This window comes from Mustela lutreola, chromosome 8, assembly GCF_030435805.1.
Source record: "Mustela lutreola isolate mMusLut2 chromosome 8, mMusLut2.pri, whole genome shotgun sequence".
Taxonomy (NCBI): domain Eukaryota; kingdom Metazoa; phylum Chordata; class Mammalia; order Carnivora; family Mustelidae; genus Mustela; species Mustela lutreola.
Window position 1 is genome coordinate 17,821,799 of NC_081297.1, and position 19,183 is coordinate 17,840,981.

General features: G+C 40.2%; 1 long non-coding RNA gene across 2 annotated transcripts in view; it reads left to right on the forward strand.

Annotated features, from left to right (window-relative positions):
- Positions 1-18,086, forward strand: part of LOC131838161 (uncharacterized) — a 77,841-nt gene extending 59,755 nt beyond the window's left edge. For both annotated transcript variants that reach the window (XR_009356509.1, XR_009356508.1), the window contains 2 exons: positions 6,804-6,881; positions 16,578-18,086. This is a non-coding gene — a long non-coding RNA (uncharacterized LOC131838161). The remainder of the gene's footprint in view (positions 1-6,803; positions 6,882-16,577) is intronic.
- Positions 18,087-19,183: the final 1,097 nt, after the last annotated feature.

A 19,183-nucleotide genomic window follows, 5' to 3' on the forward strand; every position in this document is an offset into this window, starting at 1 on the left:
TTAGAATGACCAAAAAATACTGAATAGTGACAGTGCAGTGGTTATCCTCATCTTTTCGCCAATTATGGTGAAAAGGGGATTTAATGTTTCATCATCAGGTTTATTTGGGGAGTTTATTTAAGGAAGTTCCCTTCTATTTTTTTTAATCGTGTTTCAAATAATCATTATCATGATTGAGGGTTGAATTTGGTCTCTCTTTTCATTTGTTATATCGTGAATTAGATTAATAATAAGTATCCTGATGCTGAACTACCTTTTTTATTCATGAGATGAAACCTACTAGGTCACCATGCATTTTTTTAAAATACTACTGGATTTGATTTCCTAATACTTTATTTGTGCATTTGCATCTTTATTTTCAAATTGGATTTTAATTTCTTTCATTTGAATGCCCTGCCTATCCAATTTTGAAATCAGGTTTATGCTAGTTATACTGAGTAAATTAGGAAGCCTCTCCTTTTCTTTTTTAATACTCTTCAACAGTTTAAAATATTAACCTGTTAAACCTGTTTAAAATATTAACCTATTAATATAAACCTGTTACTTGACAGGTTTGCAGAATTCATCCATAAACTAGATCTGTTGCCTTTTGAGACATGTTGATATTTGTCTGCTTTTCACTACTATAGTTAATGATCTAAACAAATTTTTCTCTTTTTGAGCCAATGACTTTTAGATTATCATTCATTTCAGTTGGATTTTCTAACTTTGAGTACTGCCAAGTAGAAAGGTATGCAAAAGGCTAAAAATAAAATGTTTCAAATAAGTGGACCAATGAGCATTTGGGTGGAGAGGTGTTGGATTAAAGATGATCGTGTTTTTTTCTTCTTTAAAATGGAAAAAAAACAACAACCCAGTTCAGATGAGTAGTTGGAGGAGCTATGATTCAAACCATCTATTAAGCAACTGATAAAACAAAGCAATTCAGTTTCAAATGCTTCTTGCTTAGAACCTAATGTGTTCGACAAACTTTTATAGGTCCTCAAATTTTAAGTGAAAAATTAAGCCCTTTAATAATGAAGAAACCATTTTTGTTAAAGCACTTGAAAGCGGACTCAGACATTGGGATTCCTGACAAATGATGAACACTTTAGGGATGTGGCTGTCTCTTTGGAGTCACAAGCTCCAAGAGCATGTGGTCAGAGGTTCTGCAGTGAATCTCGCATGCCCTAGAGCGACAGGATAACCACAGAGAACATGTGTTGAATTTGTGGTTGTTTCCACAGTGGCCCCTGTACTGTCCGTCCACTCTCTTGCAGCTGCAGGGGTGAGACCCAATAAACCAATCAAGTCAATCCCATCTGCTCTGCTGCTAAGATTGGTTCTGATAACCAGACCAAAGCAATTCATCGCATGGCATTTTTATGTAACATTTATGGGGCTGAATTTTTGCAGTTCTGCTCTGGTGTTGAATTGTATTTTCCTGTCTGCACCTCCAGGGTTCTGGGTAATATTTGAACAGCTTCATCCATGAAGTTCAGCATTGGGTTTCACGAGTGGCCTCTTCCGCTTCTTTGTGAATGTTATGCCCCAATAATGGGTCCATGATTAAAGGAGCGAGACTGATACAAAGCGAAGGTCAAGCAAAGCTTTACTTTGCGCCAAGCATCAAGAATCTAACCGAACGTTCTGGGCCGCCCCTCTTACAAGAGAGGGCGACCCTTCTCTGTTTCAGAGTCTAGCTTTTAAGGGCAAAGGCCACGCGGTCGGGCCTGGCCACTCACAAGTGGCCAATGAGATTGTAACACACACAGGAAACTCCATAGTGATGCTAGGTGGCAACTGAGTTACAATTTACCCTAGTAGACATTTGAACCAGCCTATTACACCTTGATTGGGATTGGCGCCAAAAAGGCTTCCAAAGGGCGGGGCCATACTCCTTGGTAACCAGGGAGACAGTATGCATCTCCCCCACTGATCGATGTCTCCACCTGGCCTGACCCACCTTTGTATCTGGGCTTTGTTACCTGGAGCTGGTTTCTGGAACTTGTCTCCAAGTAAATCCCCTGGGGGAAGGGGAGCAGGGGCAGTTTCTAAATAGGTCCTTACAGTGAAAGGGCACGACAATTTCATAGTCCCCTGGGCTCAAGAGCCAACTTCAGAGGCAACAACTCCAATTAGAGAAGAATGGAGCATCTGGTTTCAGGCATTATCTAGGTAAGATAAGGATCTTAATTTGGGTTTTTAGGGATGGGATTCTGGGGTTCTAAAACATGCTTGAATTATAGCCAAGATAATGTGCATTTTCCTGGGAGAGGGTCCATTGCTTTTATCAGATTCTCCAAGGTATCAATGAATTTAAAAGGATTACCATATCAGTCAGGGTTCTCCAGAGATAAAGAAGCAGTAGGAGATAATATATAAGGAAGTATTGGCTTATGCAATTATTAAGGTTAAGAAGTTCCATAATATGGAACTTGTAGGCCAGAGACTCAGGAAAGCTGATGGTGTAATTCAGCCCAAGTTGGAAGTCTTGAGAATCAGGAATGCCGATGGCATAAATCCTAGCTGGAAGGCAGGAGACTATGAGATGAGACCTACCAGCTCAGTTGGTGAGGCAGGAAAAAAGTGAGACACAATCTTCCTTCCTCTGCCTTCTGTCCTATTCAGTTCCTCCAAAGACTACATAAAGCCCAACCACTTGAGGAGGGCAACCGAATGTATGGAGTCCACTGGTTTCAGTGCACCCTCACAGACACACCTAATGTGGCCACCCATGGCCCACGCAAATTAACCCATAAAATTAACCATCACAGTTAAGAACCGTGGTAGAGGTTTTATAGGCCCCTTTCCTTGAGTTCAGGCAAAACCACGGAGGCAGCTGTTGGAGACACACCAGAATCAGAAGAGGCAAGAGAGATTCGAAGGGCAGAGAAGAGAAGGGATGCAGATCTCAGCTGTCCCGGCAGGGGTTCCAGCTCGGCTGCTCTGTACCACTTCCGGGGATTATTAAAAATATTCCTGATGCCCAGAAAAACCCCCAGGCAAATCAAATGTGACCGCATTATTGTCTGGATTGGAGGTGCTTGTGCTTACATCACATCCGGATTCCCAAGGAGAGGACCTTGAGCAGATTCACTCAGAGAGGTCGTTTCCTGCCTTTGGTTCTGCATTCCCATATCAGATCAGGTTGGGGTTACTGGAGGGTAGGAAATCAGCCACATTACCTGGCTTGCTAAAATGTAACACAGAGGCTGCTGGGGGCAGGGAAGGTTTCTGAGAAGGGCGGAGGCATTTGGAATGCGGAGGCCCATAGCCCCAATAAGGCCTCAGGGAGTTGCCTTCCCTGCGGCTTTCTCAGCCCAAACAGCCACCCTGTGATCTAAGAGAGGCAAGCATTGTCCCTTAGGCTCTGCTTAGCAGAACTCAAATAGGCAGATTAGCACCGTGGATTAGCACTTCGTATCTTTCCCATAAACAGCTCCTCCTAGTTCCAGTAAGACCCTTTGTCACACATCCGGTGCTTGAGAAACAGTGATAAGGATTTGTGATTATCCTGAAGGACCAATAAAAGTGGGAACAGAGAAGAGCAAAGGGTCTTTGGTCCCTAAGCGTTGACCCCCTTGCCTTCTCTCTTTCGGAGCAAAATTTGGAGCAATCTTTCATCCAGGCCATTCCCAGCAAGATCAGGCGATCGATCGCTCAAGATAAACATCCCCATCCTTGCCGGTAGATAGACTAGGACAATTTACACTTCTCCAGAAAATCACTTTGGGAAATAATTACTTGTTTACTCACAGACACCAAAGTCTAACCTGCTCCGGAGCTAAGAGATAACATTAGTGGTGTGCTTGATAATATTCTTGAGTGGTATTTAGGAAGCACTGGGATATTTCCTGCCGAATAAACAGCCTCATAATCACCTTGGAGCTTAGCTGATACAAATACCCAGGACTTTTACCTGTTCCCCAAGAAGGCTTTCACCCAGTCTAAGTGTTTAAAACCTTATACTTTCTTGATATTTGTCCCAAGTTTTCTGTTGTTTCATTTGATCTCATTACTTCTGGTTGTAACCCCTTTATATCATAACTATCTTAACAAATTACTCATCTAAGCAACAAATTATTTCAGAGAGAATTCATTCAGAGCAAAAGCATTTATTTCTAAAAATCGTCATTCTCTTGGTGGCCTGGCAAAACTTATCATCATAATTAGGCATATAGTCACTATTTAATTCTGATTAGTGATCTACAAAGTAAACTGTAGAAACACAAAATATCCAAATCAGGACACAGTCTGAATGTAAGTCATGTTAGCAATAGACTATGGTAAAATATTTAAAAGAGATTTATTGCCTAGCTATTTTTAGCATTTATCTTAATTATTTAAAAACCAATTTTTAAGCATTAAATAATGTTTCCTGCAAATTCCCCTTTGGTTTAAAAGGTAAGTAGGCATTAACTCCTTTTGTAGATGACAACAAAAGCTTGAAATTAATTGCCCCCTTCCACACTCTCTGCAATTTTCCCCCTCGCTCCCAAGTATCTTTCGTTGCCATCCTGCTCCTTCTTGCATAATACATCAATTAGACTCTGCATTTTAAAATATAAGAAATATCAAACAAGAGAAGACATTGGTAAAAAGTTCATCAGGCACTTGTATTTCATACAGCAATTTGTCTGTCTCTTAATTCTAATCAGATGAACACCAGTTTCTGATGATCTGTTTAGGAAGTGAATGGTAAGGCTGGTTTAAGTGACACATCTAGGAAGCCTGAGAACTCCACATCCTGGAAGGGCCCTTTACTATCAAGTTTCTAGACGTTTGAGGTACTGGATGACAGCTCTTCCTCTGTGAAAATAGAGCCGCAAAAGGGCACAGACATTAGAACCATCCATGGGGCCATGGTTCAAATCCTCCTTATGCCCCTTAATGCCCTGCAACCTCCATGAAAGTCACAAATTCTGGGATGATCCATTTCCCATGGAGAATGTGATTACTACCGTCCACCTCTGAGGATTTTATGAGGTGTACAGAAGACACTGGCCGGGGGAGGGGGAGGTCTTCAAGAAGTGGAAATGATCACGGTTTGCACGTTCCTAGAGTCTACAAACATCACTGCATTTTCTTTGAACAAATAAAAACATACTGAAATCCCTTTAAGAATACTCATTTTTATATAATTATACTTTCTAACATTTTCTAAACCAGTAACAAATATTTATTGAGTGTTTACATGGCATCAGGGATGGGGTTCAGTACTGAGGACAGAGTAGTAACAAGGTAGATACAGGCTTGCTGGTCATGCATTTCACGGGTAATAAAACCCATCCATCCACTTTGTTCATCTTCAATTGTTTCAGCAAAAAGTGTAGTAAGCCCTACTTGTCTGAAAAATCACAAAAAGTATGACTGACCTTTGAACAACATGGTTTTGAACTCTATGGGTCCAATTTTATGTGGATTTTTTTTTTTCGATAAACCCAGTAGTCAAACATATTTTCTCTTATGATTTTCTTAATAAAATTTCTTTTCTCTAGCTTACTCTATTGTAAGAATGCAATATATATATAACATACATATATGCAGTATATGTATGCATATATATGTACGTATGTATGTGTGAAGTACATATGTATGCAGTATATATATATATAACATACAAAATACGTGTCAGTCAACTGTTTACATTATCGGTAAGGTTTTTGGTCAACTGTACGTTCTAAGTAGTTAGGTTTTGGGGAAATCAGTAGTGATAAGTGGCTGTCTGATGCACAGGGGATCTGTGTCTCTAACCCCTGCGTTGTTTAAGGGTCAACTGTATATTGTTCCTTTTAGAGAGTAAAAACCTGAATTTACTGAACACTAACTATAATAAGCATTTATAGACTAACTCAGCTGTTCTTCACAATTATCCTGTGAGGCACGTCTATCATTATTGCCATTTTACATAGGAGGAAACCAAAGTATAAAGAGATTAGGTAATTTGTTCACATCACAGGGTGAATACTGGCCAACCTTGGATTATCTGGTGGTCTGGCTGCAAAGCCCTTGCTCTTAGCCTTCATTCTGTGCTGTTTTGCATAGGTAGAGTGAGGCCCAGAGGAAGCCTTGTCTTCTTGGCCTCCAGGGCATGCAGGACAAGTAAGCATGTTGTGCTCAGTGACACGGATACGATTTGGACAAATGTCCAGAACCTCCAGGAAAGACCCAGACAAATGATTGCAGTCCGCTGGTTCTAGATTTAAACTGCTCCAACATGGAGGAAGAGGTGGGCAAAAAATCACCCCTATACTTCCTGGGAAGGGTTCAATATGCAAAGAGGACTCATTCTGAGATGTGCCACATTGTCCTGAAAACTCATCGCCTTCCTCAGTACAGGGACTTGTATTAACAAAGAGTGGGTTAAATGAATGCATCTTTACTGGGGACATCAGAGGACAGAAGTAGCAGGGCCTTCCTGCTGTGAGCTTAGTATGTAAATTGTGGTTCTGAAGTTGAGGGGTTTGGGGGTGTTGAGAGGTAGACTACAAGAAAGAAAGAATTAAATCATGATCTGTCATCAACAACTCCAGCATAAACCACAGAAGAGTGGCTCTGAGAAGAAGGGTGCCACCACCTTGTACAGAGCCGTGCATCGTCTCCATCAGGAATTGTCACCCCCACGGCCCCCCTCCACAACTGGGGCCCTCATTCTAAAATGTAGTACTGCTGCCCATAGATGGCTGGCCTGGGGCCTGACATGGAACTCACAGAGCTTTCTAGGCTGGTCAGCAGTTCTCCTGGGGCCTGGCAAGAAAGCTCTTTCACGAGAGCTCCACACAGAACAGTGACTGACGGGCCTCACTGAATCTGTTTTTTAGGAAGTCTGTGTGTAACCCAGACAGACGGAATCAGCACCGAAGGAGGCGAAGCAAAAGTGGAGAGACACAGGGAGTACGGTAAGGAGAAGTCATAACATAGAAGTTCGCTATTAGCTCCAGCAGCAGCAAAAGAGGCAAATGGTAGCTGAGATGCCCTAATAGTGGTTACCCCTAACCAAGCAATGACATCCAAGGTGAAGTTTACAAGAGACACTGAGGCCATTAGAAGAAAATATTAGAACACTATTTACATTTCTTTATCTCATTGTTTCTTCATTGTTACTATTTATGCACATTAAAAAAAAATACATATATTGAAGCACCTGGATGGCTCAGTCAGTTGAGCATCTCTCTCTTGGTTCAGGTTCAGGTCTTGATCTCAGTGTTGTGAGATCAAGCTCTAGGTCAGGCTCCAAGCTAAGTGCAGAGAGTCTGCTTGGGCTTTTTTCCCTCTTCCTCTCCCTCCCCCTCTGCCCCTCCCCCTGCTTGCTCAAGGGAGCGCTTGCTCTCTCTCTCTCTTTCTCTCCCCCAAATAAATAAATTAAAAAAAAATTTTTTTTGGTAAATGCATGTATTGGGGAAAGCACGTTCAAATGTTTTCACTGATGAATTCAAAAATAATTTTGAATTATTATTCAAAACACTTGTGGCCACTGCAGAAATGTATACAGAGTAGTAGTCACCCAGTCCTGCAGGGACAGCCACCAGAGTGATGTGGCATCCTGAAAATGCTCCTTTTTGCCATGAAGCCCAGAGTTAGGGCTGCTGTCTGACCTTCTTCTCTCCCTGTACTTCCTCACATTGAATCCCCACTAACGAGTCACTCCAAGTGTGTCCCTGGAAAAATGCCCAACCACCAGACAGAGGCCAATTTTGATCTGTGCTGCCATGAAGACAACTGCCTTTTATGTCCAGAGACGGAGGAAGGGAAGATCAGAGCCACAAGCCTTTGGAGGGGTGACTCAAATGATCACAGAGAGTGTGCAAACCATCCTCAGACGCTGTCAGGGAGAGGAGGGATTTGGAATCAAGGCTAGCATCCCACTGACAGGCCTTAAAAAATTGCACCTTTTCTGTGATTCATTCTCTTTTGGAAGCATGCCTCCAATGTGGTTAACTTGAGTATTTTAAATTGAACTTCTAGCTTGCTATGCAGTGGAGTTCCCTAGGGATCATTTAACATTAAACATGTAAAAACATAAAGAAATTTCAAGGAAAGGTCTTTGAAAGTAATCAAACTTGCATAGATTTTCAACAAATTTCTAACTACTCTATAAGTCTGGTAGCTGGAAAATTTTTTTCCAAGAGAGAAAAATCCCAGAAAAAGCTGTAATAAAGAAATGACAAGAAATCCACTAAGAAATAAAAAGAGGAGAAATTTCCAAACCAAAATATTGAAAGAATTTTAATGATTGGGTTCGGTAACATTAAGCAAAAACAAAACAATTGTAAACATAAGGTAACATAGTATTTTATACCTTTCGTGCTCTAAATTCTATAATCATAACTGCTAAAGGTAGAGTTCTTGAGCATGGTGGACTAGATTAGTGGGTGTTTAGTCATACTTTCCATATTCTATACATGTGAAAACACGCTATGTTTCCTCATAAATGATTTTTCTTGCAAAAGGAAAAAATACAGCAGTAGTGTTTGGTTTGGAGACAGTATCTCTTTGTTGGTTCTATTTTTCCCAACTAAAAATATCTTAATATGTTAAAATATTGCAAATTGCTATTATTATACAATTCATGACACCTTCTTTCCAAAAGACCCATCCAACCTCCAAAAATTTGGCCAGGTTGCTTCCAAACACCTCTAAGCTCTGGTTAAGTGCCCATTTCTATTCAGCAAGGCTGTGGACAAACACAAAGCAAAATTGATGATGGTCTCTGGGCTGGAAGAGTTTGCACTCTAGCAGGGGAGGCAAAACATGCTCATAAATAATTATAACACAAAATCAAATACGCTGTAGACTGCAAAAATTACATGAATGAAATGTGGAAGGATATCAAAAAGGGAATACTCACTCCTAGAGGGGTGTGTGTTGGGGGGGGCGAGTATCAGGAAGATTTCGAAGAAAGGTGCATTTGATCCAGACATTAAAGAATACGTCTGATACAGGAAGTCAAAAGAGGGTGAGGAAGGGGAAGAGGCTGAGAAGGTGGGGGAAGGTAGGGGCGAGAGGTGGGGAACTAGGATGGGGGAGGGGCGGGAGGGTAGGGAGAGGGGAATCCAAAAGAATCAAACTTTCTAAGACAAAAAAAATAGAAAAACTTGGAACCCAGTGAAAAAACAAGAGATAGGACAGAGTTTTAACTTCAAGGTAGTTAGAGGCAAGTGAAGGAACAGGTCATAAAGAAGAACAGGTTGGTTGGCTAAAAGGCTAAAGGTTAAAACAGCTTCTCTTACCTTTGCCTATTTTCTTCTTCCAGCCCTATTTGTCCTCACCCCATTTTTGAGCTCCAATAAACTACTGATTTTATTTGTTTACTTCTCTGAGTCCCTTCTCTGGACTAAGAGCTCCCTGAGGGTAAGGCTAGTGTCCTCTTCCTCTGTGTAGCCACAAAGTCCAATGTGGAGATTGGCGCACGGGTGGGATGAGTGAATGCCGTCATCTCTGTGAAGGAGCAATCTGGTTATGTTCAAGATTTTGCAATGAAAGATGAGGTCTCAGCATTAACAAGGGCGTGACACAGGACAGTAGCTCAGCATGCCTTCTGGGCAGTCAAGCAGACCTGGGTTAGGGTCCACCTCTGCCATTCTTGCCATCTGAGGGAGACTCTCCATAAATATTTCCCTGATGAACACGCATGACTCTTACCTATAAAATGATTATAATAGCCGTACCTCACAGGGTTGCTGGGAGGATTAAATCAGCTAATGTGTGCTGGACACTGAGCACTTGCCTGGGCTATAGTAAGTTCTTTATTTATGTAAGCTATGTAAGTTATCTTATTAACATTAAATAAAGCTTGCCAATGACAGTTGGAAGGCTGCTCAAGATTTCACCATGACATTGGTTTATGTTTCAAAGCACAGAGGCTGAGTAATAACTTTTATTTTGGAGTCTAAAATAAGACCAACATGATTCTTTTTCTGGGGTGGAGATATATATATACACACACATATCTGTGTGTGTATATATATATCTTTGACATATGATACACATCCAGAAGAATGCAAAAACATTGAAATGTATAGTGTAATGTATGATTATGTAGGAACTATGCTGGCAACCAATGTCTAAGATATAAAATGAAATATTGGTTGCTCCTTTGAAGTTTACAGGTTGTCCCTTGCTAACTGAAACCCTCTTTCTCTTTTTAGCGGTAACCACTGCCCTGGTTCTGATGGTGATTCCGTCTTTGCGCTCATAGTTTTTCTTTATAATTTCATCCCCTCTGAAGTACAGTTTCTCCTATTTTTCAATTGTATATCAGTTAAGAATATACTGTATACATTCTTCTGTGCTCTGCTTCTTTTGATCAGTATAGTGTTTGTAAGATACTTCCCCCAAAACAAGCTCTGATTTTTTTTACGTTGTTGTAAGAATTTCAGTGTACTAATGTACATACCACAATTGATTCATCCTGTTAATGGTTATGGCTATTTTACTCTTAATGGACACTGGGTTCATTTACAGTTTAAGACTGTTATCAAAATTCTGCTTAGAACATTTTGTGCATGTCTTCGGATATACAAATGCATGTATTTCTCTAGGGATATACCCAGGAGTGGGATTGCTATATCATGAGTTATGTGTAGCTCCAATTTAATTAGAAAATGCAAACTGGATTCCAAAGTAATTATATTAATTTCTGCTCCCACCACTAGTACATGAGAGCTCTCATTCCTCCACATCCCAGCCAACACTTGTTTTTTTTTTTTTTTTTTCTCTCCAACACTTGTTTTTATCAGATTTTTTATTTTGCCATTCTTGGTGTATGTGACATTAGCTTTCTGCTTGATTTAGCTGGTACTTCCTGATCATTAGTGGACTTAAACATCTTTGCTTATTCTTATTAGTTTTTGCATTTCCTTCTGGTGAAGTGCTTGTTCAAGTCTTTTGCTCATTTTTTAATTGGGCTATCTGCCTTTTTCTGATTGACTGGTGGATACAAGTTCTTTGTGGATTATGTGTTGCAAATATCTCATTCTGTGGCTTGTATTTTCACACTCTTTAGTGTCTTTTCATGAGCTCAATTACTTTAATGTTATTATACTCTTTTCTCTTCCTATGATATTTTAAAATACTTCCCAATGTCCTGGAGATATTTATAAATACATAAACACATTATATTTTTTTTCTTTCATGTTTAAGTTTACAACCCACTTGGAGTTGATTTTTGTATATGGTGTGAGGAAGGGGTCCAGTTTCATTCTGTTCTCATTTAGATACCTAATTATCTTGGCATCATTTAATGAGAAGACAGTCATTTCCCCATTTGTTTTGGAACATTTCCTTTGTCATATATCATATCAATATAAACATGACTCTGTCTTAGGTATCCCTATTCTCTTCCCTGGCTCTATTTACCTGTAACAATACCACAAAGTCATGATTGCTGTAGCTTCACAAGTTTTAATATTTGGCAGAATAAATTCTCCCTTGTTATTCTACTCCAAGAGTGTCTCAAATATTCTTGGGATTTTCTTTATTTCTTTATAAAATTTAATATCAGCTGGTCAATATGAAAATTCAGACTATTGAGATTTTTATCAGAAGTACATTGAATATCTAGTTTGATTTGGGAAAGGTTTGAATCCTTGTTATATTAACTCTTTTAATTCATATACATGGCATATCACCACATTGATTTAAATCTTCCTTAGTTTCTCCCATTGAAGTTTTATAATTTTTATGAAGCATTTGTGCATTCTTTCCTAGATTTTCTTCACTAAGGTGAAATCTTTTTTCCCCTCTTTACTGTGAATTATCAACTCATTTATAATAGCATCCATTTTTTGGGTCTAGCTGTTTTTCAGATATCATATTAGCACTTCAAATGTACTATGTTGTAATCCTCACAACACCCTTTTTAGGAACTCCTATTGTTATACTCATTTCATTTATGAACATACTGATGTTCATTAATACTTCATCCAAGTTCTTACAGTTAATAATTATCCAAGCCAGAATTTGAACCCAGGCCTGAGTCCCAAATCATGCTATGCCACCTCCATGGGAGACTTGCCCTCAAGGAAGTGAATGATAGACTTTGGTGGGGACAAGGCAGGAAAGATTGGTGATGTGGGACACTGGCCAAGAAGGGTATAAGGCAGGGAAGGATCCCAAGCACTCAGGAAACTGAAGCAAGATGTTGAGGTGAGTGATGGTGGGAGAACACATAAAGTAGGGAGGTGCTGAAAACAAATATCCCCCCAGTGACCATTTTTCTTAAGGCAAAGAGGAGTCAAATAGCCTGGGAACTGTTAGGTGTCAGGTTTGCCTTAGTGACATCACTCCTGGACACACAGAGGCCATTTTACTAGCTAATGTTACTCACTTGCTATTTCTAAACTGAGTTTTTAAAAAAATTAATTAATTTATTTTTTAAGTTAACATATAATGTATTATTTGCCCCAGGGGTACAGGTCTGTGAATTGTCAGGCTTACACACTTCACAGCACTCACCATAGCACATATCCTCCCCAATGTCCATAACCCAGCCATCCTATCCCTACCTTCCCACTCCCCAGCAACCCTCAGTTTGTTTTGTGTGATTAAGAGTCTCTTATGTAAACTGTGTTTTACTACCCAATTTCCCAGTCTCTCTCAAATGGTACCTTTCATTCGGATTTTCGCCTGAACATATTTCTTCTAATGCTTATGGCTGTTTGCTCAAGCCAATTTTGAGGCTAATTTTGGGAAAACACATCTATTTTGAGTACATAGGACATATGAGAACATTCTTTCCTCCTATAGAAGATTTTATGAACAAAAATTATTTGACATAGTTCCTAATCATGGATATGCATTTTTAAATATAGTTAAGAGTGCAACTGGCCAAGAACTCTAAGAAAGCAGGATAAGAGTACAGATGGTCCAAGATTCTTAATGTCTGCTCCTAGAGTTCAAAATGATGCTATTTAATGGTGTTGATGAGCCTGCCTCTTGAATTCCTCAGAAAATGCATGTTGTGTTGCAGCTGATTTTGAAGAGAGATATCTGTGCTAGGTGAGCAGCCATTAAGTGCAGCTTTGGAATAATTGGCCTTCCTCCATTGTTCAGTTTATAATAGCTGCAATAACTCAGACTGCTAAAATAGATCCAATTATGTAGAAAATATTAAAGAAACAGAAAGCTTTTCCTTAGCTACCATACCTTGCCTAGAACGTAAGCAAGGATTTTTTTTTCTTTTAGTTTGTGACCATACAGAAATTAAAGGCCCAATATTAAATACAGAAGTCCAGAAATAAAAATACAGAAGAAAACCTCACTTAGCAAGGGCTCAGACAATACTGAAAATAACAAAAGCTAGAGTACAGTGAGATATTGCAAGACTATAAAAACCAGGAAGCTTGATCTGTTTTATTAATTAAAAAATTGGACACAATATTTAGCACAATATAAATTTTTTTCAAAAAATAATTGTGGTACATATTTATATATCTGTGTCTAGTCCAAATATATAAAATTTTAAATGAAAATAAATTAGTGGGGCTCCTGGGTAGCTCAGTATGTTAGATGTCGGCCTCAGCACTCTCCCTCTCCCTCTGCTCCTCCCTGATTCACATGTGTGCTCTCTCTCTCAAAAAAAAAAAAAAAAAAAAAAAAAGAAAGAAAGAAAGAAAGAAAAGAAAAAAGAAAAGAAATTAGTAAAATAAATTCATATATGTGCATTTTATCCTGTGGTGAATGCATGTTATCTGAGATAAAGTCTAGAAAACAATGTAGTGAAGTTGAGCATTAATGTATTTTGTGAATGACTTAATTGTTTCAAAGTAAAGCAAGACTTTTCCCCCTCCATTTTGGTCAATTTTAGTAGCTCCTTTCATGAGCCATTTCTTCTTTTTTTTTTTTTTTTTTAAGATTTTGTTTATTTATTTGACAGACAGAGATCACAAGTAGGCAGAGAGGCAGGCAGAGAGAGAGGGAGAAGCAGACCCCCCCCACACTGAGCAGGGAGCCTAATGTAGGGCTCCATCCCAGGACCCTGGGATCATGACCTGAGGCGAAGGCAGAGGCTTATCCCATTGAGCCACCCAGGCGCCCCTCGTGAGCCATTTCTAATCTCATCTGTCATTTGTTCAATTCCTAGTTGTGGAAATTTAGATTCTTGTGATTTCCATAGCTCTTTAACTTTAAGCTAACCCCATCTTACGATATTTTGCTAAGAATGTTGTAAAAAATAAATTTTTAGGAAATTGGGTAGATACTGTTCTTTAGAGAAATTTGTTGTTCATGGTTATTAGGTCCTCAAGACAGTTTATTAAAAAACAACCAATCAGCCAACCAAACAACCTATTTTTCACAAACTGTTGCTGAAGTTTAGCTCCAGTAAAATTTAAGAGTCTATGTACCATTTCTTACAGTTATATCATGGGAAATTAGTTGTGTTTCAAGCTGAGGTGTCAGAAATGCATTTTATTCCCATGCTGAGGTGAACTGTGAACATCCTCTTCATCTGTCCCTTCTTCTGTCTGAGGTCAGCCCATGGGGAGAACTTCTCCAACCCAGAACACTTAGGGAGGCCTCTGCAGGCTAGTGTAGGGGCTTGAGTGGGCAGGACTAATGATGAGACTGACAGGAAATGAGGCAGTGAGGCAATGCCTCAATTCCCTAGGTTTGGGGGAAGAGATGCAGAGATATCTTTCCCCCTAAGTTTGGGGGAAGAGATACAGAGTTTCAGGGCCAATTTCCTGGGTCAAATCTTTCCCTTCACTATTATGACTTGCATCAATGTCTTGTTTCTGATACTCTTCACAAGCAGCAGCTGACCAGAATCCCTTCTCCTTCCCACTCCCTGTTTCCTCCACCCAAGATGGCGTTCCTCCCTAACCATACAAGAACAAGATCAGCCTACCAGGTTCTCCCCTTCAGGCCTCCAGCAAGGACACAAGCTCCTTGAGGAATTCTCAGAGTGTAGAACACTGGTTGTTATTGAGAAACACATGAGTGATAGAGTGAACTGATCCCCTTCTTTCTCTTTGTCCTCTGCACTCCCCCCCAGAACATGGAAAGGGACATCTGGTCTGCACATATATGTTAACATATATGTTAACAATGAGTTTTGCATATAAAGGGCTAGAGTAAGAGTTCTCATGTCTCATAGGGTGTGGAAAAAAGCTTTCTGGGCCTTTTTTTTCACTAAAGGAGCTAATAGCTACACGTTATAGGAATGCATGGAGGATGAATAAGGTTAATGTGGGTAAGAGTACTTAGCAGAGTGCTTGGCATACAGTATGTCTTTAATAAATGATCATTTCTTTTCCCCTTATGGGATTTTCGAAGTTTGGTCCAAAGAGGAAAGCAGTTACTTTCATAAAGCCAACAACCCCTTGGCAGGTTCAATTTGAAAATTAACATACAGTATGTATTCTGCAGATCCCGTTAACAGAGGTTGTCAAATGGGGGTCCACTAAATTAATTACACTTGACATCTTTAACGAGTAAGCACAGATGGCAATTTGTAGTCAATGGTAATCTCAGATCAAACTATTTTAGCATCAAAATTTGACTTATTATGAATTAATCTTCTTACTTTTGAGTTTGATTCTTTGTAGAAATGTTTGCTCATGAATTCACTGACTACCAATAAACCCCCAAAACTAAAGTGTAATTTTTGCAATTGATAATAGGGCAAAAGTAAGCTAATCTTTTTGCCATAAAGGGCATTGTTTTAGGGGGAAAGTTCATAATATGGGAAAAATTATAATATAAATGATGTTGTCAAGTCCTATTTTTCATGCCATTACTCTTGTTGCAGCAGAAACAAAATGAAACTAACAGTTTTAGGGGAAATTCTCATGGGAGTTAGAAGTTCTGGTTTGTATCACTTCTGAGTACATCAATTTTTGTTCACGGCAAAACGGAAAGCCACTGTGAGGGGGCATCATAAACATGGAGCAAGAATGGAATGGGAAGGATCACAAAAGGGAACAAAGCAAGCTTTTGATGCCAGGTCCTCTGGGGGTTGAATTCCAGCTCACCACCCAGAAGCTCTATGATGGTGGGCAATTTAAACTCTGAAAATCACAATTTCTTCGTCTGTAAAAGGGGATAATATATGAGGACAGGACTATCATAAGGATTAAGTAGAGCCTAATCTGTGTGCCTTAATGGTTTCTGGCATATAGTAGGTGCTTAATAATGTTTGTTTTAAGATTGATTTCAGAAAGAAAGAGAGAGAGAGAGTGAGTGTGAGTGTGTGTGTGTGTGTGTGTGTGTGTGTGTGTGTGTGTGTGCATGAGCCGGGGGAGAAGCAGAGGCCAAGGGAGAAGCAGGGTCCTTGCTGAGCATGGAGCCCCACGTGGAGCTTGATCCCAGGACCCAGAGATCATGACCTGAATGGAAACCAAGGGTCGGATGCTTAAGCTTAACGGACTGCACCACCCAGGCACCCCAGGTGCTTAGCAATGTTAATTCCTTCCTCCCACTTCCAAAACCTGACCCCTTTCAGATAAAGAAATGTAGATAGCATGCATGGAGTATTTTAATTCACTTTTTAGTACAAACGTTCACAAATAACTCATTTAATTCTCATAGCAACCTGTTTTGTGAAAACCCTACTATAATTTCTGAAAAGTGCTATTGTTCTCTCTGTCTTACAGATGAAGAAACTGAGGCACAGAGTGAACAACTTGCCCAACTGGCCCAGCAGATGAGTGGCGGGGCCAGGTTCAAACCCTGGTCATCGGTTTGCATTTCAATTCTACACCTGCTGTTTTTCATAATAACAAAAGAAAATGTTCAACCCATTCTTCATTGTCAGAATTGCATTACCAAGGTTGAAATATAATATAAAAGATATCAAAGGAATGGGCATATATAAAATAATTATTAAAAATAAAATAGTTTTAAATATGCAAAAAAAAAGTGTACCTTAAGGGGTCTGTGGGGCAAAGGGAGAAAGTGAAGAGAAGAGACAGCGTCATGGCGGAGGTGTAGGGGAGCAAAGGTGTAGGGAGCAAAGAAAGAGTGCTAAGTCAAGGTCAGGACATCATTAACCAAACTCTTCACAACTGAAACTGCTTTCCTACCCTGCAGAGAAGCTGTGATTATGGCAGAGCTTTTCCCCAACTTGTAGAAAACTGGACCATGGCCCCTGGCTGCCACGCTTCTCCTGAGTCGTGAGCAGTTCTTTAAAATAAAACTTTCTGTCCTAATGGAGCTCTGATTCTCTGGGGTCATTAACTGAGTTACAGCTGTGTTAAGAGAGAAAACTGCAGAGTTTTGTAGTGGACACTCCCTCTAGGATGAAGGACTAGGCCTTCTGCTGGCAGAAGCCCCTCAGCTGTCAGGGCCCTTTGGGAACTGTGTCACCCTGCCCTTGAGGGCAGATCAGTCCAATGACCCACCAGCAGAGTGTGAAGGGACAGTGCCCTGGCTCCAGCTGGCTCCATACTGAAGGACCACCCCAGCATCAAAGCTTCGCAAACCAGCTTCTCCATTTGCCCAATCTCGCTGCTATCCCTTCTCTTCCAGAGAGACTGATTCCAAATGCACTGATAAGCTGATAAATTACTCTTCATGTTAGAGTCTATTCCCCAAAAAACACAACTTGCGACTTTCATGCACTGTCCTGTATCTATGTATCTATCTCTATCTGTTTGCCTGGTGACCCCAAGTTCCAACCACTGCAGTTCTAGCAGATTTCTCTTCCTTCTACACCAGCGAGACACCATTTTAAGGGAACTGATTAACTTGTCCATATGGACAGGACAGCAGGGGTCCCCTCAGGCTTGGGTCACACTTTGCGATCCTCACTGATAGAGGCATTCAGTGGTTATTTCAGAAGACTGAGACACTTGAAGACATAGACATGATAACCATTGTCCTGACTATCTCTGGGCTGGGATCCCTGGATGCTAAAAAATTCTTAATAAAATATGTTCACTAAAGAGAAAGCTAGTTTTATTCCCGAATAATACGAGGACATATAGGGATGGGCTTAGGAACTAACCTACTTTTTTCTGGTTGATTGGTGTATATGTGTGTGATTGTTTTTTGTTGTTTTGTTTTAAGTAGCAAAGGCCGATGCAGATTTTACAAACATGTCTTTGAAACAAGGCTGACCAAATTTCAGGCCTGCACATTTCTGTGGGTTCAATGATCAAATGGAGCGCTCCTATTTTAAGAAGTGATTAAGAGCAGCTTTTTTTAGACCCAAAATTTAATCGACATTTTTCTTGCTTTTGCCAATTGTTCTCTGACAAGCGAATTCATTTCCAAGTACATTAGGCTGAATGAGATTCCATGAGGGCCATGAATGTCCTTCCAGATTCTGTCTCAACAAGGGGACAGTGTAGTTATCAGATCATAAAGCTCTCTTCAGAAGTCACATGTCACAAACCGGCTGGCAAGACTGAAAGCTGGTTGAGGTCCTGCCAGGAAGCTGGCGAGAGGCCATGGCCCAAGAATTCAAACATATGAAACCCTGATCCAGTCTGCTTCTGCTAAGGACAGCCAAAAGACACGAAATCTCTTTTAAAAGTTCAAATTGTTGATCTGTGGAACGGTAGAGCCTTCCCGTACTTCCTGCACTCTGCCCTGTCACTTTTTCCATTTGGATGCTTGTTAAAGAAGCAAAAGCACTAATGAAAACTGACACAGTGCCTTTTTGGGTGGAGGCTGGACCAGCGTGAAAGGGCCACGCTCTACCTGGAATAGTTCCCAGGAATAATATAACAGGGTGCGGCAAAGCATAGGAGACATGAAATGCAGTATTCACGTTCAAAACAAATATGAAACAATAGATTGTGACAAATATGAGTTCGATCCTTGTTCAACTGATCTTAAGAGATCAGTGCATAGAAAACTGACCTTAAGACTGATCAGAGGATGCTCAAAAGTCTTATTTTTTCCATTTAAGAGAAAAATATATATGTGACACATATTGAAAAAAACTCTAATGCACCAAATTTCTTAAAAATACATATAGGCGGGGCGCCTGGGTGGCTCAGTGGGTTAAGCCGCTGCCTTCGGCTCAGGTCATGATCTCAGGGTCCTGGGATCGAGCCCCGTATCGGGCTCTCTACTCAGTGGGGAGCCTGCTTCCTCCTCTCTCTCTGCCTGCCTCTCTGCCTGCTTGTGATCTCTCTCTGTCAAATAAATAAATAAAATCTTTAAAAAAAAAAATACATATGGGCGTTGATTACCCAGTTTTCTCAGACCCTGTCCCCTTCCTTGCACGTGGTAGGGGGAGAGGGTGGACACT